Source organism: Kogia breviceps, chromosome 4, assembly GCF_026419965.1.
Source record: "Kogia breviceps isolate mKogBre1 chromosome 4, mKogBre1 haplotype 1, whole genome shotgun sequence".
Taxonomy (NCBI): Eukaryota; Metazoa; Chordata; class Mammalia; order Artiodactyla; family Physeteridae; genus Kogia; species Kogia breviceps.
The window spans coordinates 130,171,218-130,198,565 of record NC_081313.1 but is presented as its reverse complement, the minus strand read 5'-3'; the positions used below and the strand labels follow the sequence as shown (position 1 = coordinate 130,198,565).

At 44.8% G+C, this 27,348-nt stretch overlaps 1 pseudogene; it reads right to left on the bottom strand.

Annotated features, from left to right (window-relative positions):
- Nucleotides 1-3,239: 3,239 nt before the first annotated feature.
- LOC136794062 (small ribosomal subunit protein eS27-like pseudogene) lies at nucleotides 3,240-22,302 on the bottom strand (annotated as a pseudogene).
- Nucleotides 22,303-27,348: the final 5,046 nt, after the last annotated feature.

Sequence of the window (27,348 nt, the reverse complement as noted above, 5' to 3'; positions counted from 1 at the left end):
GTTTGAAAATAGGCTCATTTCTGATGTATTTAGTTAAGATGGGGTCATTAGAGTGGGCTCCAGTCCAATATGACTGGTGTCCTTATCATCTTCCCCTTATGAGAAGGGGAAATTGGACACAGAGATGGGCGTACACAAGGGAAGATGATGTGAAGACACAGAGGGAGAGGACAGCCATGTAGCAAAATAGGCAAGACTGGAGTGATGCATCTACCAGCCAAGGAATGTCAAAGGTGGCCGGTAACTACCAGAGGCCAGAAGAGGCAAGGAAGGATTCTCCCATAGAGCTGTTAGAGGGAGATGGTCCTGCTGACACCTTGATTTCAGACTTCTAGCCTCCAGAACTTCGAGACAATAATTCTCTGTTGTTTTAAGCCACCTGCTCATGCACCAAGTCCTTATTGAGCAATTATTATGTGCAGACACTGTGTTAGATACTAGGGACACATCAGGAGGCCTGGAGCCCGAGGTGGGAGGTAAGCTGGTGAAGGACCTGGGGCAGACGTGGCAGGACCAGGGCACAGTCATGGAAAGGTGTTTGTGTGTGAGACTGGAGCCAGAGACAGGGGGGGTGAGGACCCATTCTCCCTGATGTGCAGAGCTGGGGGGACTGTGAGATGATTTCTGGGGCAGCCCTTTCCTATCCTCTGGGCTGTGGTGATCACCAGGCTATTTCTCTCGATGGACACAACACAGTAGATGAGCCTTCTGCTTTAAGAACTACAGTCCCATCCAATAGCTAGGCCTCCCTGAGATTGCCCCCAGATGACATTGGTTGGAGTTTGGGGCATTCCCAAAACTCTCCATTCACATTTACGAAGATGTCACTAGTTTAACCCAGATGTCACACAGGGCTCACCCAAGGCCATCACGTTGGCGTTGTGTTTGTAAGACACAGTGTGTTTGCCTCAGTCCCATCACTAGGCCCTATTTTCACATTTTAACTGCATGCCTTGCCCTAGTAAAAGCATCTGAGGTTAAGATCCCTGGCTTCCTCAGATTATCGATAATGTTCCGGTTATCTATTGCTGTGGAACAAACTACCCCACGCTCAGTGGCGTCAAACAACCACTATTTAACTCTTCTGTGGGTCAAGAATTCAGACAAGGCACAGTGTGGATGATTTGTCTCTGCTCCATGATGTCTGGAGCCCCAGCTGGGAGACTGGAATGGCTGGGCTGGAATCATCTGGCGCCTGTGCTGGGGTGACTCAAAGGCTGGGCTCAGCTGGAACTGACAACCCAAGCATCTACACTAGTTTCTCCATGTGGATTGGGCTTCCTCACAGCATGGTGGCCTCAGGGTAGTTGAACTTTTTACATGGCCGCTCACTCTCTCTCTTTTATCACCTAACCTCAGAAGTCATACAGAATCACCTCTGCTGTACTCCATCGGTCAAAGCAGTCCCAAGCCCTCAGAGATTCAAGAGGAAGGACATGGAGCCTGTGGACATAGACACAGACCCCTCCTGGAGAGGACAAGTGTCAGACAATCTGCCGCCATGTTTCAAAACCACCAGTCAATGACATCCACTAGATAGGAAGCCAGACTTCCCTCAGATCAAGGGACACCTCACTTGACTGACAGCTCCTGGCCCTCCCCTCAAGCACAGGATGAGGTCCAAGCCCCTTGGCATGAAAAGCAAGGTCCTTCATAGCCTGTCCCAGCCTGCATTCTAGCATCCTCCTCTGGCCCTCTGAGCTCTCCCTGAACTGGCCAAATGCTCTCACACAAGGGTGCCACCCACTGGCCAGCACGGGCCTGTGGATCCGTGACCCTCAGAGGTGCCATCGAGGCCACGGCTCCTGGGATTATTCTTCCAGAGGCTCCGAGATCCCCAAGGGGACACAGAAACCCACCTGAGCTCTGGATCCTCAGCCTGAAGGTGATGCCCCTCACCCTCCACTACCGACTCAGCCGTCTGTCTTCCTTCCCTGAATTCTGCCCCGCTGGAAGCGGCACAGATCCCCAGCTGGGGCTTCAAAGCCGGGGGGATTGAGTGGCCTTAGGCACGGGAATCGGAGCTGCTTGCGATTCTTTAGAGTTCCCGCCCCAATTCATAACTATTTACAGGACAACTGAGCCCTGTCTGTGCCCTTGAAAGGGCCGCCTTTGAAGCCGGCAGTGGAGGGCTGAATGGCCCCCGAGTGGCCACCACGCCCAGAGAGGGGGAGAGAGGCCACCGGGGCCACACCTGGAAGGGCCACTCTGTTAGAAGCACCCATGGCCACTGGCAGGAGGCGAGAAGAGAGACAGCAGGAATGTACTTCCACTGTCAGTGACCTCTCTGGCCCCCAACAAAATGATGACCGTGGAATCAAAGGGTACTGAGAATCTAGGGACAAAGACACTTCTCATTTCAGTTGACAAGCTGCAGCCTGAACTTTCCCTGGTGGACAGTGATACTAGAAGGAAAAGGACCCTCGCTCTTTGGAAGCGTGAGTTCTTCCCTTCCTCCCCCCTTCATTCACTCACTCGTTCATTTGTTCTTTCCATCATTGAACACATAGTCACTGAGAGCTCACCGTGGACGTAGCCCTGCTGGGCTCAACACTGGAGGTTACCAGGTGGCCAGGACACCCCGCCCACCCCAGCTTCCAGATCATCAGACCAGCCTAAGTTCATGTCCCAGCCCTGCCACTTGCTAGCCGAGTCTCCCTGGGTGTGGTGGGCTGAATGGTGGCCCCTCAAGGATAAGTCCACATCAAATCCCTAGAACCTGTGAATGTGACCTTATTTGGGAAAAGGGCACATGGCAGGGGCTCAGGAAATGTTGGCTGTTTTTTAATTGTTCTGTGCCCCCCACTCCCCTGCCCAGCTATGAAAGTATTTTTGGTCTCCAGTGAATTTCTTACTGGGACTCTGAAAACTAAAGATGCAAGACCAGATTCTGATACCATTTAGATGTTTTAAGAGGGCCTGTTCATGCTACCCGCCACCCTGAATTGCCTGCATTCCGTGGTGTGTTGTGTGAAGGTCCTTGGTGTCCTAGACAAGAATGAATACTAGGGGGATCAGACGAGTCAAATTCACAAGTATATAAACTAAGTGACATTCTGCACTTGGACTCCTGCCTCTGAACAGCACTTAGTGAGTAAAATGAACACCAGAAACCAGTGTGAAGTCTTCTTTCTTGATTTATATTCGCCTGCAGTAACTCCTAATATTTAGACGTTTTTAAAACTTTTTATTGCGAAATCATTATAGACTTACAGGAAGTCGCAAAACTAGTACAGAGGATTCGTGGACCCTTCACCCAGCGTCCCTCAGCGGTGACATCTTACAGAGCAGTAGTCCAACATCTAAAGGAGACCAACCTGAGTGTACTGCTGTGAACCAGACCACCTACATTATTCCATTCTCACCAGTTTTTTACATGTGTTCATTTTTGTGTGTGTTTCTATGTAATTTTATTCCAGGGACAGATTGGTATCACCACCATCGAAATCAAGGCACAGACCAGATCCATTCCCACATAGGGACTTCCTCATGGACTCACGGGTTCCCTTCATAATCACAGGTCCCCACACCCCTGTCCCCTGACAACCTCTAATCTGTTCTCCATCTCACTAATATCATCATTCTGAGAACATTATATAAGTGGACTGACGGAGCATGCAACCTTTTGAGACTGGCTTTCTTCACCGTGCATCGCTCTCCTGAGATCCATGCAGGCGGTTGCATGTATCAATAGTTTGATCTCTTGTGTTGCTGAGTAGTATTCTATTTTAAGGATGTCCTAGATTTTGTTTAGCCCATTGAAGGACATTTGAGCTGTTTCCAGTTTGGGGCTATTAAAACTGCTTTGAGCATTCACCTACAGGTTTCTTTGTGGACGTAAGTTTTCATTTCTCTGAGATAAATGGCCAAGTGAATGTTTAGCTTTAAGCTCCTCTATTATCTAGCACACGTCTGCTAAGGCATTATGATCTGCAAAGACTTTATTTTAGTTATTTATTTATTTTTGGCTGCGTTTGGGTCTTCGTTGCTGCACGCCGGCTTTCTCTAGTTGCGGCGAGCGGGGGCCACTCTTCGTTGCGGTGCGCAGGCTTCTCATTGCAGTGGCTTCTCTTGTTGCAGAGCACAGGCTCTAGGCGCGTGGGCTTCAGTAGTTGTGGCACATGGGCTCAGTAGTGTGGCTCGCGGGATCTAGAGCACAGGCTCAGTAGTTGTGGTGCACGGGCTTAGTTGCTCTGTGGCATGTGGGATCCTCCCAGACCAGGGCTCGAACCTGTGTCCCCTGCATTGGCAGGCAGATTCTTAACCACTGCACCACCAGGGAAGCCTTGCAAAGACTTTAGATTTTGTGTTTTAAAGGACCGGGCAGTTAGTCATTTTTCTAAAGGGAAATCATCTTGTTCTCACACGGGTTTTGTAAATGGGGCTTCTTCTATATAGAATTTGAGTATGAAAGAATATGAATGTGTTCTTTTTATCCAAGAGGTAATCATCTATTCTCATAACCAATTTGAAAAGTAGAGAAGAGACAGGCATTGTACTGCCATTCCACTTATGATGACATTGAAGCCAGTGGTTGATGTGGTTTTGTTTTTCATCCTGCCAGCCCTGAACTGTCCTAATGGACCACCCATGGGTTTAATGGCACTGTTGCCCCTAAAGGGGACACATCAGCCACACTGGCAGAAGTGTCTGTGTAAAGACACGGCCTCAAGCCAGCAGCCTGGGCTGAGCCTGCCCAGGCACCCGCCTCCCTCCTTCCCTCCCAAGCCTGGGGGCCCCACTGTGGCTGTACCTGCTGCTTCTGTGTACTCAGAACATAAGCCCCTCCAGCCCCGTGGCCCTTTCCCATCTGATGCAGTGGGCACTCTGTGGCTGGCTATGGTCTGGCATCCAGGTGGCAGCACCACCTTGGCTGCAGCCAGCATCTAGCCCAGACCAGCATCTAGCTCATCTATGCCACTGAGGCCCACGGTGGCCTCTGGGGCACCACAGGGCCACCATCAGGGCTGCGCACACATCTGGGCTCCCTAAAGCTGACTCACAGACCAGGGGCTCCTGTGGCCCACGAAGAGTGCCAGCCAGAGAAAAAGAACTAGCCAGACGGAAGCCATGATCTTTTGTAACCCATCTCTTTGGCTGTATTCCATCTGTATTCGCAGAAGCTGCCTGCCCCAGAGTAGAACGTATAGGAGGACCTTGTTTCGTTTAAAAAAGAAAACAACTCACCATATCTCATGAAATCTAAGATGCTCTAGATTGTAAGACCACCACTGTTTTATGTACCACAAAGAAAGAAAACGTGCTGCCGTTTAAACTACAACACGTGGTTGACTGTAAGACATCCTGAGCTCAGAGATGCTCACAGTAAAAACCATGTGCATCTTGGAACTGATGGAATTCAGGATACAAAAATTAAGAAGCACTTCCTGGAATGTTAACAGCTCATCCCTCTGCATGGCGCACCCCATGCTCACCTGGGTGACTTCTATCTACTCTCAGAGCTCAGCTCAAGTGTCTCCTCCCCAGGGAAGATGCCCCAGGACATTTTGGACTCTATTCTGGGAGCACAGAAGTCGCAAAATGATGGACTGCGTGTCAGTCTGGTGCAGAGATGTATTCTGTTTGGTCCATGCAGGGGTTTTTTTGTTTGTTTTTGTTTTGCCCATAATCAAAACTTTTTTGAAAAACTGACACCAAAATAGGAGAGTGTTGTTGTGTATACCTTAAAAATTAAACGTAATTATATTATCTTGGTAGATTAACTACAATTATTGAACTGATAAGTCTTTCTGTGACAGAACACAAATCCAGGCAGTTGGTGGTGCTTTCTTCTACATGAACACCCTACTGTGAGTCTGGCCTTTCCTCCTGTCGGCGGGCACACTATTGAACAACCTACACAAAGCACCACCATCTGAGCATGGCTGAAAACCCGTGGTAATCTTGAGCAACCTGGACATTTTTCATCCATAAGGTAAAAACTTGGACTTTGAACCAGCCGCTTCATTTTGTTTTTTCTTCTCCTCTTCCAAGGAAGGATTCAGTAAATCTCTAGCCAAAGGCATGTTGATCCTTTCTCAAGCCCAGCCCGTCCAGATCTTTAAGGCGACACCCCTAGCGAGAAGCATGCAACCCAGAGCACAGCATCAACTTCCGGGATCCCTGCAGGGTGTTTTTGTTTGTCTGTCTTTTGGGTTTTGGCTTGCTTGTTTGATTTTTCTTAATTAGCAGCTAACATCTATAAATCAAGAGAGTTATAAAAAATTCAAGAATCTGGCTTTTCTAGGAAAACCTAAAAATGTGACATCACTGGGCCCAGGTCTCTTGGGCCTGAAGATGTTTGTGTTATGACCCCTGCCATGGGCTTTGAGGGTTTTGAGGAAGGCATGGCATGAGCTTCTGAAAGAGAGGGGCTGATGTGTGGCATTGATTTAATGAGGAGGCCTGAGCCAGGCAGAGGCTGAATGTAGAAGTGGAGGCCTTGGTGTCTGACCAGGAAGAAGAGATGAAGATGAAAGGGACAGGAAACAGGTTGAATTTCTGGCCCAGGCACTGGGGGCCAGGGAGGATGGTGGAGGCTTCCAGGTGGGGATTAAGTTGCAACCCAAGTGGGCTACAATGGGGTTGGTAAAGGTTTTGACACCCAGCTTTTTTATCCTTGGTTACTGGTCCCATTTAAGCAGGCATCCCTCACTCACCTTCTGTGGTCAGGTGGGGTCCAGTGATGAGGCCAAGGATCAGGTTTAATGTCAAGAAGAGACAAATCCCAGGCTTTTGGGCAATGTTAATCCCAGCTCTGGGTAAGACCAGTTCACAGTCAACTGAACAAGTGGTGGTAAGAGGAAAAGTAAGCTGCAAGGGCCAACGGGCTGCGCTGGGGCCTGGGGTCTTTGCAGGGGGAGGTTTTTTGCTTTGGGGCCACACTGATGCGAAGAGCTCTTCTATGAAAGCCTTGCTGGGGAGGGGGTTGGCCTGCCAGTCTCACCCTCTTTTTTTTTTTTTTTTTTTTTTTTTTTTTTGTGGTACGCGGGCCTCTCACTGTTGCGGCCTCTCCCGTTGTGGAGCACAGGCTCCGGATGCGCAGGCTCAGCAGCCATGGCTCACGGGCCCAGCCGCTCCGCAGTATGTGGGATCTTCCCGGACCGGTTCCCTGCATTGGCAGGCGGATTCTCAACCACTGCGCCACCAGGGAAGCCCTTTCTTTTTTTTTTTTTTTTCAGTCTCACCCTCTTAATCTCAGCCACCTCCAATACACAGGGGCTGTACCATTAAGGACACTTGGAGTTGCAAGCGACAGAAACCCAGAGTAGAAGTTAATTTTTGGCTGACCTAAATAGGAAGACCAGAGATATATCCGGTTTCAGGACTGGTTGGATCCAGGGGCTCAAATGATATCAGTAGAATGCTGTCCCTCTGTCTTTCAGCTCTCCTCTTGAACAGGCTCGCCCCAAAGATGTTCACCCTATAGTTTCAGGATCCCTTCCTACAAGCTGATTGATCCCAGATGAAGAAAATGCTTCTATCTGGAGAATTCCAGCAAACATCCCAGGACTGATGCTCAGTGGCCTGGCTTTGGTTATGTGAGCCAATCACTCTGACACTAATTGTCCAGGTCACATCTCCAACCCTGGCATAGGGGGTTGGGTGAGCTCCACCCTGACCAGATAGACTGAGAGTGGGCAAGAGTGTTTCCACAAAGGAAAATCCCCAGATGAAGGCAGACACAGCAGATGCTACCACAGGGCATTTGCCTCTCAACCCTGAGGCCAGAGGAAGGGGGACCTCCCTTCCCTGTCCAAGGGAAAGGAGTGTGGGAATTTCTCCCAGACCATCTCCTACCACAACTAAATAACCTCCTCTGTGCTCAGCTAGACCCACTTTCCCTACCCTTAAAGAAAGGGGGCAAGTATTATACCTCTGGGTAGCCCAGGAGCCCCTCCACCCTTGACTCAGCTCACACCTATTTTATGTCACTGCAAAAAAGAACTAGGGCAGAAAGCAATTTTGAGTGTGTTAAAGTACATAAGGAAAAACATTAACCTTGTGAGTGGAGGCTTGCAAGTCAGAAGGGACTGGATGTACTTAGGTCAGAGGATTGAGAAAATTCTGGATCATTAATGTTATCTGCTCAAAAGTACCTCTGCTATTTGCTTTCCAGAATTTTGGTTTAGAAAATGGTTAGCAATTTGGTTTCAGCTGCTGCCACATTCCTCCTAGGCCCTGGGATTACACAACCACCTTTGTTCCTGAGAATAGCTGATGGCAACACCTATAACTTGCTGGATAGAAGTGTTTGAAGTTAGCACGATATGGAGTAACATGAACAGCAGGACTGAAAGATGGATGTAAATATTATCCCTGAAAGCTCACCTTCCAGTGTAAATCCATTTTCCAGAAGGAAGATGTCTGCAATCTCTTTTCCAACCAGGGGTGAGTCAGTGCCCCAGCTGGGAGGGAGCTGAAGTTTCCATGAAATGCTTTCCTACCTGGGAAAGACACATGTGAAGGGAGAAAACTTTAGAATGGCTTGCCCTGCTTCCACCTTGCTCAGCACAGCAAACTTTAGAAGTCAAGACCCTACCGGTCTAAAAACCTGCAAACCACCTAAATGCCCAAAAAGGAATGGAGGTGGGTCAAACCATCAGGTTCATTTACTTACTCAGTAAATATTTATTGAGTGCCTTTTATGTGCCAGCGATTATCTCCGGGTAGGAAGTTTGCAGGTGATTTTTTTTTTTTCTTCTGTAGAATTTGTCAGTGTTTTCCAAATTTTCTCAAATGAGCCTGTATCGCTTTTATCATCAGAAAAAAATCAGTGATCATTCAATATGAACAAAATCAACAAAAGGAACTCATGCTCTGAGACCAGTCTGGCAGCATGCACCAGTCACCTACTGCTGTGTAACAAATCACTCCAAACGTAGTGGCAAAAACCAACAACATTCATTCATTGTTAAATTCTCTCGTGGTTCTGGGGATTGTTGGGGCTCAGCCAGGCATTTCTTCCTCAGAGACTCACGTGCATTTGCAGTCAGATGGTGGATGGTGCTGGAGTCATTTTGAAGGCTTCCTCATTCACATGTCTTGGCATTGGAGACTGGCTGTTGCTGGGACCTCAGCTGGGCTAGAACACTAGCAAGTGGGGTTCATGTGTGGCCTGGGCTTCCTCACAGCATAGTGGTGGGTTCCAATGGCAAGTGTCCTGAAAGAAAGGGCCAGATGGATTCTACATTGCCTTATGAGCTAGCCTCCGATGTCACACAGTGACACTTCCACTGCAGTCTTATTAGAAGCAAAAGTCACAAAAGTTAGCCCATATTCAAGGCGCGAGGACTCAGACTCCACATTATGATGGAAGGAATGTCAAGAAATATGCAAACATTTTTTAAAGGGATTGCACAGTGTTTTCCTGAACCACAGTTCCCAAGAACCTCTGCAGTCCTCCAACCCTAGCAGCCATCCTACCCATGACCCCGTGAGTCCCTGTCTTACCTGTCTTCTCAGCATCCCTAAACCCCACCTTGGACCCTCTGTTCTCAGCAGAAGACCTGGTCCCCTTATGAAAGGGAAACCAGAGACAGCAGATGTCCCCATACATACCTATTCTTAGGGTTGAATCTGAACCCCCTTCCCAAGGTGACCCCTCTCCCCTCACCTCCTCCATGACCTCACCCAACCTACTGATCCATCCTTTCTCTCCCTTTTCCTTCACATTCTTGGAATGTGCTCAGTTTCTTCACCTTAAATAAGCCAGTCCCTCGGAGCCTGGTGCAGGGAACCATACAGAAAGTTATTGCAATCAGCCAGCCCAGGTCAGATCAGGGCAGTGGGCAAAGGCAGGAAAGGGTCAGCCAAAGGAAAGTCTCCTTTGGAAATAGAATGGCCATCCCCTCAGAGGTGATGGTACAGGGATTTTTTTGAACGTGACTTTGAAGTTTCCAGCTTTGGCGTCCCATGTATCCTGGTATCTTTCCTACTAAATACGTAAGACAGAGTTCTCTCTGTCCTCTTAAATCCCTGAGCAGCAAGTGGGCATGTATCCTGCCATGAGGGGGCTGAAAGACGAAGCCTTTCTTTTTTTAAAAACATCTTTATTGGAGTATAATTGCTTGACAATGGTGTGTTGGTTTCTGCTTTATAACAAAGTGAATCAGCTATACATATACATATATCCCCATTATCTCCTCCCTCTTGAGTCTCCCTCCCACCTGCCCTATTCCCCCCGCCAGGCAGTCACAAAGCACCGAGCTGATCTCCCTGTGCCATGCGGCTGCTTCCCACTAGCTATCTATTTTACATTTGGTAGTGTATATATGTCCATGCCACTCTCTCACTTTGTCTCTCTAGAGAAGCGCAGAGAAGGAAGCGGCAGAAGCAGGGCCCTGGGGCCGAGAGTGCCCTTCTCAGAGGCTGTGTCAGCTTTATCCTCACCTAGAGGAGAAGGAGGATGGCAGCTGTCACTCACTGAAGATCTGCTGTGCTGGCGTGTAAAAATGTGTACCCCAAGCTCCCTAGCTGAGTCAAAACTGGCTCTGATGAACCTGCATGCAGTACCAGCAACAACATCAAAGCTCTGCAGGGACCCAGGAAGAGAATGGAGAGCCTGGAAGTCGTCTTAATGCTTCAGGGTCACAGTTCATGCTCATTTGCCTATCCAACACCCCATCCAACTGAGTGGAAACGACTTCTTAAAAAGCAGAATAGTTTCTGAAGAAACTGTATGCCTAAGAAACCTAGGAGAGAAGTTGTGACAAAGAATAATAAACGAATACCAAAACAAATCAGGAAGGGTCATATGTACTGGATATTGTATGGCATTATTTGGTGTTGAACACAAACATACTCACTTTATGTGTGAAACAGTTGTTTAAATGCCAGATATTATGCCGAAATGTCTGATGATCCCAAAATGCCTGATGAGCTGTGAGGATGGGTACCTACGAGTGCATATTTGCAATGATGTTTGGGGAAATCGGTGGGGATTGGACTGGAGATGCAGGACGGTCTTTCCCATTCAGATCAAGGATGGCACAGCCTGTTGCTCTCTGAAGTCCACAACTCAGGATCCAGATTTCAGGATTGGGGGTAACGAGCAGTGCTTGTCCCCACTTACCCACACCCTCGCCAGCACCCAGTAATCACGGGTCTTCTTCGCTGTTGCCACTCTGGTGGGCGAGACATCGTATGTATCTCATCTCAGTTTCGGACCGTGGATTTCCAGTTGAGGAGGAGCATCTTTTCATCTTTTATTGGCCATTTGTATCTCCTGACTCCCATCAACTTGCCCGGGCACCTTTGGGGCTTTTCAGTCCCCAGACCATCCTGCCTTGTGCAGAGAGAGACACATCTCCTGCCTGAGGCCCGCACTCCCAGCCACGCGCTGCCCACCAGACTAACCTTCAGGGATTCTCAGGGACCCCAACAGGCTCTCCCACAAGCAGCTTCCAGAACGGAGCAGACAACCACATTCTTAGAAGCAGGGCTATCTCAGCTCCCTGGGAAGAAGTCTGACCCAGGCACCAGGCCGTCTCTGGCCTCCACTGCATCCCCCAGCAGCCAAGCTTGGGGTCCTTCTGGGCATGTTCGGAGAAGTGCCCAGTTAAACGCCAGCTGGCATGGCCACGCCAAGTGGACATCATGTGAGGCATGTGACCGAGGGTGCATGCCACTGGGCCTTCGGGAGAGTTTTCCACCCTACAATGCCACTTGTTATTTGGAAATGCCGAAAGGAGCCGAGAGGCACATTCAGCCAGATGGTCCGACTGTCCTCGATGTGCCCCTAAGACCACGTGGCTGCATGCAGCCACAGGTTCCCCGACCTTTAGTGTCACCTTCATCACAGAAGGGCGGTAACCACCGGCATCTGTAAACTCATGGCCCCTGTGAGTTCCAGACAGTTCTGGCCTTCTGTCTTGATCAGGAACAGGTCAGAGAAGATAATGACACCTCAGTGTCTCTTACTCCTTAACTGTTTTGGCATGAGAGCAAGTCCCCAAAACCACAGAACCAATCACACACCGACACTTTAACAACAGAACAAAAATTTTAAAAAAGCAAAAACAACTTTCCCCTAGATTTACTAAACCACTTCTAATTTGCAAAGTGCCCTCATATCCTTTTTTTTTTTCATTTATCTGCCCCCAAACCCTGAGTTTTTAGTTTCTTTTCTTGGCTGAAAGAAGTGGAGCCTCAGCGAAGTCTAGGAACTTGCTCAGGATCAGAAATGTCAGAGCTGGGGAATGTGAAAACAGTCTTTGGAAAACAGTCTGGCAGTCCTTCAAAGATTTAAATCTAGAGTTACCCCATGATCCAGCAATTCCACTCCTAGGTATATATCCAAGAAAAATGAAAGCATGTGTCCACACAAAAACTGTTACACACAAAAAATTTTTTTAATCTCAAGATATATAAAAAAAATTTTTTTTTAAGTATGAACCGGGTCTTTCCTGGTGGTGCAGTGGTTAAGAATCCGCCTGCCAATGCAGGGGACACGGATTCGAGCCCTGGTCCGGGAAAATCCCACATGCTGCGGAGCAACCAAACCCATATGCCACAACTACTGAGCCTGAACTCTAGAGCCCACGAGCCACAACTACTGAAGCCCACGTGCCTAGAGCCCATGCTCTGCCACAAGAGAAGCCACCACAGTGAGAAGCCTGCACACTGCAACGAAGAGTAGCCCCTGCTGCTCTAGAGAAAGCCTGCGTACAGCAATGAAGACCCAACTCAGCCAAAAATAAATAAATAAAATAAAATAAAACATTTTTTTAAAGTATGAACCATGATAATCAATGTTCAATAAATCTTAAAAATAAGAAGAAAAAAACTGTTACACGAACGCTCATAACATATTCATAACAGCCAAGGAGTAGAAACAACCCAAATGTCCATCAACAGACAAAGAGATAAACAAAATGTGGTCGATCTATACACTAGAAAATTATTCAGCCATGAGAGGAATGAAGTTCTGATAATACATGCTACAACAACATGGATGAACCTTGAAAATATTATGCTAAGTAAAAGAAGCCAGTCCTAAAAGACCACATTTTATATGATTCCAATCAAATGAAAGCCTCGAATAGGGAAATCTATAGAGACAGAAACAGATCAGGGGGTGTTTAGGGCTAGGGGTGGGATGGGGGGATGGAGGAGTGATTGCCAACAGGTATTGAGTTTCTTGTTGAGGTGATGAAATGTTTTAAAATTGACTGTGGTGATGGTTGCACATATCTGTGAATTTACTAAAACCCACTGGATTGTACACTTTAAAAGATGAGTTGTACAGTATGTGAATTATATCTAAACAAAGCTGTTAAAAACCAGTCACAGCCAAGACTTACCACATGAGCTTTCAATTATACATTCATCTCCTCCTTCTACATGCTGCACCTCCAAAGTATTAGCACAACAGATAGGGTGCCTGACCATGAGCCCCAGAGGTATTTGATTGGATGGCAAATGTTACCAAGCACCAATGTTAGCAAACAGGCTGATTAAGGGAGGCTGTGAGGAAAGATGTATGCACAAAGATATTAACCAAGCATTATTCAAATAGCAGGGGGAAAGTTAATAACTGATATGCACTTTGAGCTATGGGATTGGTTAAAAGTATCATGGAGTACGATGCAATCATGAAAAAAATGATGTACTAGATATAATCTCAAAGTCCATCAACAGAGAACAGAGTAAATCATTTACAGTGTGTTCCCACAGTGGACTACACAGAACCATTTGAAAGAATGTGGCAGCTCTGTGAAAAATGAAATGGAAAGATCCCAAGATGTACTGATATAGGTGCAAAAGTGCATGCACAGGATTCTTCCACTTGTACAAATTATATATACACACATCTGCACGTATATTATATACATATGTATGTAAACACACACACATATACTTGAATACAGGGGCAATATTCCAAATATTTAGTGATTGGTAGAGCGGGTCACCACTCAGTTAACATGGATGCTGGCAGATATGCCCTGTTGCTGCATCCCAACTGAATGCTAAGCCCGATTTTGTGACTGGATACATTAGAACATTTTTGGAAAGAGATGTAAGAAGCTGATGGCAGTGGTTATGTATTAACTAGGGAGCTTTTGACTAAAAATAAGATCATACCCAGGGGTGCCTTCAAGATGGCAGAGGAATAAGACGTGGAGATCACCTTCCTCCCCACAAATACATCAAAACTACATCTACATATGGAACAACACCTACTGAACGCTGGCAGAAGACCTCAGACTTCTCAAAAGACACCCTCGGGTGACCTACCTGCAGAGGCGGGGCCAAATCCAAAGCTGAACTCCAGGAGCTGTGCAAACAAAGAAGAGAAAGGAAAATCTCTCCCAGCAGCCTCAGGAGCAGTAGATTAAATCTCCACAACCAACCTGATGTACCCTGCATCTGTGGAATACCTGAATAGATAACGAATCATCCCCAAATTGAGGTGGTGGACTTTGGGAGCAACTGTAGACTTGGGGTTTGCTTTTTGCATCTAATTTGTTTCTGGTTTTATGTTTATCTTAGCTTAGTATTTACAGCTTATTATCACTGGTAGATTTGTTTATTGATTTGGTTGCTCTCTTCCTTTATATATATATATATATATATTTTTTTTTTTTCCTTTTTCTCTTTTTGTGAGTGTGTATATGTATGCTTCCTTGTGTGGTTTTGTCTGTATAGCTTTGCTTTTGCCATTTGACTAGGGCTCTAACTGTCCTTTTTTTGGTTTTTGTTTTTTTTCATATAGTTTTTAGCACTTGATATCATTGATGGATTTGTTTTTTGGTTTGGTTGCTCTCTTCTTTCTCTCTTTCTTTTATTTTATTACTTTTTTAGTTTTAATATTTTTTTCTATTTTAATAACTTTATTTTATTATTTCTTTCTTTTGTTTCCTCCTTTTTCTTCTGAGCTGTGTGGCTCACAGGGCCTTGGTGCTCTGGCTGGGTGTCAGGACTGAGCCTCTGAGGTGGGAGAGCCGAGTTCAGGACATTGGTCCACCAAAGACCTCCTGGCCCCACATAATATCAAACGGCGAATGCTCTCCCAGAGATCTCCATCTCAACGCTAAGACTCAGCTCCACTCGATGACCAGCAAGCTCCAATGCTGGACACCCTATGCCAAACAACTAGCAAGACAGGAACACAAACCCACCCATTAGCAGAGAGGCTGCCTAAAATCATAATAAGGTCACAGACACCCCAAAACACACCACTGGAAGCGGTCCTGCCCACCAGAAAGACAAGATCCAGCCTCATCCACCAGAACACAGGCACCAGTCCCCTCCACCAGGAAGCCTACACAACCCACTGAACCAACCTTACCCACTGAAAGCAGACACCAAAAACAATGGGAACTACGAACCTGCAGCATGCAAAAAGGAGACCCCAAACACATTAGGTTAAGCAAAATGAGAGAACAGAGAAATACACAGCAGACAAAGGAGCAAAGTAAAAACCTACCAAACCAAACAAATGAAGAGGAAATAGGCAGGCTACCTGAAAAAGAATTCAGAGTAATGATAGTAAAGATGATCCAAAATCTTGGAAATAGAATGGAGAAAATACGAGAAACATTTAACAAGGACCTAGAAGAACTAAATAGGAAACAAACAATGATGAACAACACAAATGAAATTTAAAATTCTCTAGAAGGAATCAATAGCAGAATAACTGAGGCAGAAGAACAGATAATTCACCTGGAAGGTAAAATAGTGGAAATAACTACCGCAGAGCAAAATAAAGAAAAAAGAATGAAAAGAATTGAGGACAGTCTCAGAGACCTCTGGGACAACATTAAATGCACCAGCATTTGAATTATAGGGGTCCCAGAAGAAGAAGAGAAAAAAAAGGGACTGAGAAAAGATTTGAAGAGATTATATTTGAAAACTTCTATAATATGGGTAAGGAAATAGTCAACCAAGTCCAGGAAGCGCAGAGAGTCCCATACAGGATAAATCCAAGGAGAAACATGCCAAGACAGATATTAATCAAACTATCAAAAATTAAATACAAAGAAAAAATATTAAAAGCAGCAAGGGAAAAACAACAAATAACATACAAGGGAATTCCCATAAGGTTCACAGCTGATCTTTCACCAGAAACTCTGCAAGCCAGAAGAGAGTGGCAGGGCATATTTAATGTTATGAAGGGAAAAACCTACAACCAAGATTACTCTACCCAGCAAAGATCTCATTCAGATTCAACCGAGATATTAAAACCTTTACAGACAAGCAAAAGCTAAAAGAATTCAGCACCACCAAACCATCTTTACAACACATACTAAAGGAACTTCTCTAGGCAGGAAACACAAGAGAAGAAAAAGACTTACAATAACAAACCCAAAACAATTAAGAAAATGGTAATAGGAACATACATATCGATAACTACCTTAAATGTAAATGGATTAGATGCTCCAACCAAAAGACATAGAATGGTTGAATGGATACAAAAACAAGACCCATACATATGCTGTCTACAAGAGACCCACTTCAGACCTAGGGACACATACAGACTGAAAGTGAGGGGATGGAAAAACATATTCTATGCAAATGGAAATCAAAAGAAAGCTGGAGTAGCAATTCTCATATCAGACAAAATAGACTTTAAAATAAAGACTATTACAAGAGAAAAATAAGGACACTACATAATGATCAAGGATCAATCCAAGGATAAGATATAACAATTGTAAATATTTATGCACCCCACATAGGAGCACCTCAATACATAAGGCAAATGCTAACAGCCATAAAAGGGGAAATCGACAGTAACACAATCGTAGTTGGGGACTTTAGCACCCCACTTTCACCAATGGATAGATCATCCAAAATGAAAATAAATAAGGAAACACAAGCTTTAAATGATACATTAAACAAGATGGACTTAATTGATATTTATAGGACATTCCATCCAAAAACAACAGAATACACTTTCTTCTCAAATGTTCATGGAACATTCTCCAGGATATATCATATCATGGGTCACAAATCAAGCCTTGGTAAATTTAAGAAAATTTAAATCATATCAAGTAATTTTCTGACCATAAAACTATGAGACTAGATATCACTTACAGGAAAAAGCTGTAAAAAATACAAACACATGGAGGCTAAACAATACACTACTAAATAACCAAGAGATCACTGAAGAAATCAAAGAGGAAATCAAAAAATACCTAGAAACAAATGACAGTGAAAACACAATGACCCAAAACCTATGGGATGCAGCAAAAGCAGTTCTAAGAGTGAAGTTTATAGCAATACAATCCTACCTCAGGAAACAAGAAACATCTCAAATAAACAACCTAACGTCACACCTAAAGCAATTAGAGAAAGAAGAATCAAAAAAACCCAAAGTTAGCAGAAGGAAAGAAATCATAAAGATCAGATCAGAAATAAGTGAAAAAGAAATGAAGGAAATGATAGCAAAGATCAATAAAACTAAAAGCTGGTTCTTTGAGAAGATAAACCAAATTGATAAACCATTAGCCAGACTCATCAAGAAAAAAAGGGAGAAGACTCAAAGCAATAGAATTAGAAATGAAAAAGGAGAAGTAACAAATGACACTGCAGAAATACAAAGGATCATGAGAGATTACTACAAGCAACTATATGCCAATAAAATGGACAACCTGGAAGAAATAGACAAACTCTTAGAAAAGCAAAACCTTCTGAGACTGAACCACGAAGAAATAGAAAATATGAACAGACCAATCACAAGCACTGAAATTGAAACTGTGATTTTAAATCTTTCAACAGGGGCTTCCCTAGTGGCGCAGTGGTTGAGAGTCCGCTTGCTGACGCAGGGGACACGGGTTCATGCCCCGGTCCGGGAGGATCCTGCATGCCGTGGAGCAGCTTGGCCCGTGAGCCATGGCCACTGAGCCTGTGTGTCCGGAGCCTGTGCTCCACGGCGGGAGAGGCCACAGCAGTGAGAGGCCCGCGTACCACAAAAAAAAAAAAAAAAAAAACTTTCAACAAACAAAAGCCCAGGACCACAGGGCTTCACAGCCAAATTCTATCAAACATTTAGAGAAGAGCTAACACCTATCCTTTTCAAACTCTTCCAAAATATAGCAGAGGAAGGAACACTCCCAACCATCACCCTGGTACCAAAACCAGACAAAGATGCCACAAGAAAAGAAAACTACAGGCCAATATCACTGATGAACATAGATGCAAAAATCCTCAACAACATACTAGCAAACAGAATCCAACAGCACATTAAAAGGATCATACACCATGATCATGCAGAGTTTATCCCAGGAATGCAAGGATTCTTCAATATACTCAAATTAATCAATGTGATACACCATATTAACAAATTGAAGGAGAAAAAGCATATTATCATCCTAATAGATGCAGAAAAAGCTTTTGACAAAATTCAACACCCATTTATGATTTAAAAAAACCCTCCAGAGGGCTTCCCTGGTGGTGCAGTGGTTAAGAATCCACCTGCCAATGCAGGAGACACAGGTTCGAGCCCTGGTCTGGGAAGATCCCACATGTCACAGAGCAGCTAAGCCCGTGTGCCACAGCTACTAAGCCTGTGCTCTAGAGCCCACACGTCACAACTACTGAAGCCCAGGCACCTAGAGCCCAAGCTCTGCAATAAGAGAAGCTACTGCAATGAGAAGCCCATGTGCCACAACGAAGAGTAGACCCCTCTCGCCGCAACTAGAGAAAGCCCGTGCACAGCAACAAAGACCCAACACAGCCAAAAATAAATAAATAAGTAAATTTTTTTAAAAACCTCCAGGAAATAGGCATAGAGGGAACTTACCTCAACATAATAAAGGCCATATATGACAAACCCACAGCCAACATCATTCTCAATGGTGCAAAACTGAAACCATTTCCACTAAGATCAGGAACAAGACAAGGTTACCCACTCTTAACCACTATTATTCAACATAGTTTTGGAAGTTTTAGCTACAGCAATCAGAGAAGAAAAAGAAATAAAAGGAATCCAAATCAGAAAAGAAGATGTAAAACTGTCACTGTTTGTAGATGACATGATATGATACATAGAGAATCCTAAAGACGCTATCAGAAAACTACTAGAGCTAATCAATGAATCTGGTAAAGTTTCAGGATACAAAATTAATGCACAGAAATCTCCTGCATTCCTATATACTAATGATGAAAAATATGAAAGAGAAATTAAGGATACACTCCTGTTTACCACTGCAGCAAAAAGAATAAAATACCTAGGAATAAACCTACCTAAGGAGACAAAAGACCTGTATGCAGAAAAATATAAGACACTGATGAAAGAAATTAAAGATGATACAAACAGATGGAGAGATCAACATTGTGAAAATGACTATACTGCCTAAAGCAATCTACAGATTCAGTGCAATCCCTATCAAACTACCAATGTCATTTTTCACAGAACTAGAACAAAAATTTTCATAATTTGTATGGAAACACAAAAGATCCCGAACAGCCAAAGCTATCTTGAGAAAGAAAAACAGAGGAATCAGGCTCCCTGACTTCAGATTATACTACAAAGCTACAGTCATCAAGACAGTATGGTACTGGCACAAAAACAGAAATATAGATCAATGGAACAGGATAGACAGCCCAGAGAGAAACCCACGCATGCTCACCTTATCTTTGATAAAGGAGGCAAGAATATACAATGGAGAAAAAGACAGCCTCTTCAATAAGTGATCCTGGGAAAACTGGACAGCTACATGGAAAAGAATGAAATTAGAACACTCCCTAACACCATACACAAAAATAAACTCAAAATGGATTAAAGGCCTAAATGTAAGGCCAGATACTATAAAACTCTTAGAGGAAAACACAGGCAGAACACTCCATGACATAAATCACAGCAAGATCCTTTTTGACCCACCTCCTAGAGAAATGGAAATAAAAACAAAAATAAACAAATGGGACCTAATGAAACTTAAAAGATTTTGCACAGCAAAGGAAACCATAAACAAGATGAAAAGACAACCCTCAGAATGGGAGAAAATATTTGCAAACGAAGCAACTGACAAAAGATTAATCTCCAAAATATACAAACAACTCATGCAGCTCAATATCAAAAAACAACCCAATCCAAAAATGGGCAAAAGACCTAAACAGACATTTCTCCAAAGAAGATATATAGATTGCCAACAAACACATGAAAGGATATTCAACATCACTAATCATTAGATATAGGCAAATCAAAACTACAATGAGGTATCACCTCAGAACAGTCAGAATGGCCATCATCAAAAAATCTACAAACAATAAATGCTGGAGAGGGTGTGGAGAAAAGGGAACCCTCTTGCACTGTTGGTGGGAGTGTAAATTGATACAGCCACTATGGAAGACAGTATGGAGGTTCCTCAAAAAACTAAAAATAGGACTACCATATGACCCAGCAATCCCATTACTGGGCATATACCCTGAGAAAACCATAACTCAAAAAGAGTCATGTATCACAATGTTCATTGCAGGTCTATTTACAATAGCCAGGACATGGAAGCAACCTAAGTGTCCATCAACAGATGAATGGATAAAGAAGATGTGGCACATATATACAATGGAATATTACTAAGCCATAAAAAGAAACGAAATTGAGTTATTTGTAGCAAGGTGGATGGACCTAGAGACTGTCATACAGAGTGAAGTAAGTCAGAAAGAGAAAAACAAATACCATATGCTAACACACATATATGGAATCTAAAAAAAAAAAAGGTTCTGAAGAACCTAGCGGCAGGACAGGAATAAAGATGCAGACATAGAGAATAGACTTGAGGACACGGGGAGGGGGGAGGGTAAGCTGGGACAAGTGAGAGAGTGGCATGAACATACATACACTACCAAATGTAAAATAGATAGCTAGTGGGAAGCAGCCACATAGCACAGGGATATCAGCTCTGTGCTTTGTGACCACCTAGAGGCATGGGATAGGGAGGGAGGGAGGGAGATGCAAGAGGGAGGAGATATGTGGATGTATGTATATGTATAGCTGATTCACTTTGTTATGAAGCAGAAACTAACACACCATTGTAAAGCAGTTATACTCCAATAAAGATGTTAAAAAAAAAAGATCATACCCATCTCTTAGAATTCAACAATAAGAAAACAAACAATCCAATTAAAAATGGGCAAAATAGGGACTTCCCTGGCGTTCCAGTGGTTAAGACTCCACACTTCCACTGCAGGGGGCAAGGGATCGATCCCTGGTCAGGTAACTAAGACTCTGCATGCCATGCAGCACGGCCAAAAAAAGGGGGGGGGGGCAATATATTTGAATAAACACTTCGCCAAAGAAGATATACGGGTGGCATATAAGCACATAACATTATTAGTCATTAGGGAAATACAAATTAAAACCACAACAAATACTGTCATACACCGGCCAGAATGGCTCAAATCTAAAAGGTTAAAATGTTGACCATACCAAGCGTTGGTGATGACATAAAATAACTGGAACTCACTCACACTGCTGGTAGGAATGTAAAATGCAGCAAACGCTTTGGAAAACAGTTTGGCAATTTCTTAAAAATGTAAACATACACTTGTATGATCCAACCAATACAGTCCTGGGTATTTTACTTAATACAAATGAAAGCATAAGTTCATAGAGACTTCTACACAAATGTTTATATCAACTTTACTTGTTATAGCAAAAACTGGAAATAACTCTAATGACTATTATTTGGTTCTGATAAACAAACTGATATATTCATATAATGAAATATTACTCAGCAACAAAAAGGAATGGACTATTGATACATTCAACAACACAAATGAATCTCAAAATAATTATGCTGAGTGAAAGAAGCCACTAATTATGCTGAGTGAAAGGACCCACACCCCCAAAATTGTATATACTGTATGATCCATTTATATAAAATGATGAAAAATTTATTAACATCACCATCACCTGCTGAACATAAACATCTCACCAAATATTGCTTTAGGATCTCATTATAATTGCTTACCATTAATTTTATTTAGACTACCATTTGCTTTTTCTAAGCAGTCTAAAGAAGTCACTTCGGGCTCCCAGGGTTTCTGGGGCCCTTTCTAGGACACCCACCACCCTCTAGTCTAACTGTCTGGCTACGGGTCTGTCTTCAACAGAATGCAGTCTCCACAAGGCATGTGGAATCTTACCCCTCTGTCCTCGGCGCCCAGCGCAGTGTGTAGCCAGTGTTCACACTGGCTCATGAGGTCATTCAGGAAGGCAGCCAGGAGCTTGCAGAGTCTAGCAACTCACACCCCCTTCACCCTCTCATCCCCTGATTCACAAACCTGTTCAGGTGGAGGCAGAGACTACCATCTCGTGCAAACCATGAACACCCTTCGGAGAAACTGTGACATTTCCGTCAGAAGCATGCTTGTTTTTCATACCAGTTAATCTGTCAGATTAAAACTGATGGGCCATTTCCTCATTTTTCAGCCCAAATTCCTTTGCTACTTTATGCATTTATTTCATCCTGGAGCACTCTGCCAGCAAACAAAACTATCAGGGGAGGAGGGGAAGAGCGAAGATGTAAGAATAACAAAAAAGAGAACGTTTTACACTGAGCTAATTCTACCCATTTCCTTTTGTTTTTTGGATGGATTGGGAGAGATGACCGATTTGCCCCGGTCTGCTCTGTCCCAATCTCAGACCTTTGCCATTTGCGAAACTCCACTCCATCCTTAGTCCTGATTCCTTACATCCTTTTCTTGGTCTAAGCACCATTTCCCCCAAAATAAGGTCCCAAAGCGAAAGGGGAATGGATGTAGTGGCCATTGGGGTTATGGTGTGAGCTCTTGGCCTGAGTTTTGTCCTTTAATCCTCCCAGTGTCCCTAAGAGGTCAGTGGTGTTGGTTGTCCCTGTGTTCCAGAGGAGGAAACAAAGAGGGGCGATCCCTGCCCAGGACACAGGGCCAGGGAGAGTGCAATTCACCCAAAGGCCGCAATTTTGACCACCATGCACTATGGCCGGTTGAGCAATACCACGGGCCCTGGGGCTTCGCTGTTAGGGGCTGAGGAGAGGGGATTGTTAACATCCAACTCCCCTCACCCCAGCCTGCAGCCCTTCATTCCCGACAGCATGGCTGAGACTCCCGCCTGGTATCTCTTAGATTAGCCCCCAGCTATTTTTATTCTGCCCTTGCTTAGGGAAGAAATACAGTTTGGGCAAACCCTCAGGCCGGGCCCCAGGGGAGACCGCCATTCACCAAGGAAGAAAAGGGAGCTTATTTTACATTTTACTATCTTTTTAAAAAAAATCTTTTTTCCTTAGAAGCATTTTCAAATTGAGTCACCCTGTTAGATCCCCTCCAGCAGGGCCTTTTGGGCCCCTTAAACTCACCCACACAGTGGTGGAGGCAGGACTTGTACCTGTTGAGTGAAGGCCTATCTCCTGGGCTGGAGGGAAGAGGAGTCAAGGGGAGGGGCTTGGTGGAGGGAAAAGGAACCCAGGAAGGGGAAATGAGAGGATGTCAGGGAAGGTAGAGAAGCCTGCAGAAGGCCATGCTGTGTGTGGGAGAGGTCAGGAATGAGCTCAGGTGGAAGGACCTCAGGGAAATCTGAATGGAGATGACAAGGGGGGTCCAGAGCTCACCTGAGTGGATATAAAACTTTGGTATTTTTTTTTCTATTTTTGAATTTTATCTTTTTATTTAAAAAATTTTTTTAGTTTATTTTACTGAAGTATAGTTGATTTACGATGCGTTAATTTCTGCTGTTATACATATATATTCTTTTCCATTGTGGTTTATTACAGGATATTAAATATAGTTCCTGTGTAATGCTATTTTTTTAATTTTTTAAAATTTATTTTATTGAAGTTGAGTTGATTTACAGTGTTGTGTTAATTTCTGCTGTACAAAAAGTAATTCAGTTATACATATATATACATATTCCTTTATACATATTCTAACTTTGAAACTCTTGATGATGGTCCTTTAGATGACGGTGACAGCTCTGGGGACATGGATGGATCACCTTGCCTTTGAGAATATGTAGAGCTAGAGAGGGAAGAAGATCTAAGCCAGCATTTAAGGCTGAATAGAAGATGAAGAAAGGGAATTCCATAGTGGTCCAGCAGTTAAGACTCTGCGCTTCCACTGCAGGGGCTGCGGTTCGATCCCTGGTCGGAAACTAAGTTCCCACATGCCCCGTGGTGCAGCCAGAAAAAAAGAAGAAGATGATGAAGAAAGAAGAGGGGGCAGGAGTTGCCAGAGAAGCAAGAGGAAAACCAAGAAAGGGTGGTGTCACAGAGGTGGGAGGTGTCTGGGAGGAAGCACTGAGCAGCTGGTCAACGGTGAGGAGGTAGGGTGGGGCTAAGTCCTTCAGATCATCAGCCTGGAGGTAACTGATGACCTTAGCAAAGCTTGCTTTGGGAGAATGACAGTAGTAGAAGCCAGATTGAAGGGACCCAGGGAGTGGGAGATGAGGAGAGGGAGATGTGTCACAGAAGTCGGGCAGTAAAGAGGAGAAAAGACGGAGCAGTGGCTCAAGGGGGGAAAAAACTCTTCTGTGTCCTGTCCAGAGGGACGCCCTCTCCCTGCATAGATCCCCTCCTCCCCCGCTCCCTGCACCCAGGGGCACAGACACCACTGTCATTCTGTATTGCAAGGGTCCCTAACCCCCAGTACTGGTCCGTGGCCTGTTAGGAACCGGGCTGCACAGCAGGAGGTGAGCAGCGGGCCAGCAAGCGAAGCTTCATCTGCTGCCCCCCAGCGCTGCCCACCGCTCCCCATCGCTCGCGTTACAGCCTGAACCATTCTCCCCAACCCCAAGGAAAAACTGTCTTCCACGAAACCGGTCCCTGGTGCCAGAAAGGTTGGGGACCGCTGCTGTATTGTACTGAAGGGCAGGGGCCTCCATTTCTGTGCAGTCCTTGGGGGTCTAACACACAGGGGAAGCTCGACAAATACTAGATGCTTTGGATGACACTGACAACAATGGAGACGATGATGAAAATATAAATTCTTGAATATCAGAAAATCTCCTGTTTGGGGGATTAAAAGAACAGTTAGACTCACCGAGAAGTCTAGTCAGGGCACCTCTTCTGTCTCCGGCCATCCCTCTCAGTCCCATTCGCTGGTTCCTCTTTTCTCTTCATCCTTATTTCTTCTCTGTCTATATTCAGGTCTCTGGGTGATCTCATCCAACCTCATGGCTTTAAATTCTATCTGAAAAAAAATAAAAAATAAATAAATTCTATCTGCATGCCAGAGACTTCCAAATGTACATCTCTAGCCCCGACTGCTCTCCCAAACTCCAGACTTACAGAGACACCCGCCTGCCTGTCTTCTTAATTGGGTGTCATCTTAACTCAACATGTCCAAAACCAAACCCCTGATCGCCTTCCTCCTTCAGTTACTTAGGCCAAAAATCTCAGAGTTCTTTGCTCTCCTTCCTTCAAGAATGATATCCATTCCTTCAGGAAACCCTGTCTGGTTGGATTGGTTCTCTCTTCAAAATACATCCAGAATATGACCACCTCTCACCACCTCTACTGCTATCAGCCAGGTGCAAGCCACCATCACCTGCCACCCGGGCGGCTGCCATTGGCCTCCTAACTGGTCTCCCTGCTCTGCCTGTGTCCCCTTCACTTTGTTATCAACATATAAGTCATATGAAGTCATTTCTCTGCTCTAAGTCCCCCTATGGCTCCCTGTGTCCCTCAGAGGCCAATCCGTCCAGTGACGTACAAAGCCATTCACGATTTTGTCCTCCACTGTCTCTCTGACCACCTGCTTTTGTTGTTGTTGTTGTTTTTAATCTATTTATTTGTTATTTTATTTTATTTCTGGCTGCACTGAGTCTTCGTTGCTGCACACAGGCTTTCTCTAGTTGTGGCGAGCAGGGGCTACTCTTTGTTGCAGAGCGCCGGCTTCTCATTGCGGTGGCTTCTCTTGTTGCAGAAGGTGGGCTGTCGGCGTACGGGCTTCAGTAGTTGCAGCACGCAGGCTCAGTAGTTGTGGCTCATGGGCTCTAGAGCACAGGCTCAGTAGTTGTGGCACGTGGGCTTAGTTGCTCCGCAGCATGTGGGATTTTCCCGGACCAGGGCTCCAACCCGTGTCCCCTGTGTTGGCAGGCGGATCTTAACCACTGCGCCACCAGGGAAGCCCTCTCTGACCACCTGTTATTCCTCTCCCGCTCACACTCTGTTCTAGCCACGCTGGCTTCCTTGCTATTCCCCACATATGCCAGTCATGCTCTGATTCTGAGGTTTTTTTCCCCCCACACCACGCAATTTTCCAGCACCAGCTGGGTGTCCTCCAATTCAAGTGAATTCTGACACCACCTACCTGGAGAGAGCGTCAGATCCCACAGGTAAGGGCTCAGTCCCACAAGACCGTCCTCCCACCCCCCACTTCAGACTCCAATCACAAGTCCAGGTTGTCACTTGTGCTTCTGACCAACAGGCTATAGATGGAAGGTTCCCACAAACCCCTCCTCCTTGCATTCAATTAATTTGCTAGAGTGGCTCACAGAACTCAGAGAAACATTTCGTTTACTAGAGCACCAGTTTATTATAAAAGGATATAACTCAGGAACATCCAGATGGAAGAGATGCATAGGGCAAAGTATGGGGAAAAGGGGTGGAACTTCCATGCTCTCCCAAAGTGCACTACTCTCCCCAGTCTCCAGGTGCTCACCAACGTGGAAGCTCTCCGAACCCCATCCTTTTGGGGTTTTATGGAGGCTTCATTACATAGGCAGGATGGGTTAGATCACTGGCCATCGATGATTGAACTCATGATGGATAGACTGAATCTCCATCCCCTTGCCCCTCCTTGGAGGTTGGGAGGTAGGACTGTTAAGCTCCAATCCACTAATCATGTGGTTGGTTCCCCTGGCAACAAACCCCCATCCTTTGTGCTTTCCAAAATTCTCCTCCTGAACATAACAAAGGACAAATCTATCATTCCTTTATCGTAGGAAATTCCAATGGTTTTAGGACCTCTGTGCCAGGAACACAACGAAGACCAAATATATATTTCTTATTATGAATCACAATATCACAGATGCTCCCACCGTAGTCCTTTGCTCTAGCTGGTCCCTGTGTGGAACCCTATTCCCTCCGCCGTCCACTCTGCTCAAATCTTGCCTCTCAACGTGGCCAACTGTGACCTCCCAACTTAACACTGCAAACCTGCCCTCCCCCCATTCCAAATCTCCATTAGCTGGGGCCACATTTCCCAAAACACTTATTTTCTAACATAATGAATGACTTATTTAGTATGTTAATTTTTTAATTGAAGTATATTCAAGTATTATTGATTAATAATATTAGTTTCAGATATACAGCATAGTGATACAGTATTTTTGCAGCTGATACTCCATTTTAAGTTATTACAAGATAATGGCTATAATTTTCTGTGCTGTACAATATATCCTGTTGTTTATCTATTTTACACATAGTA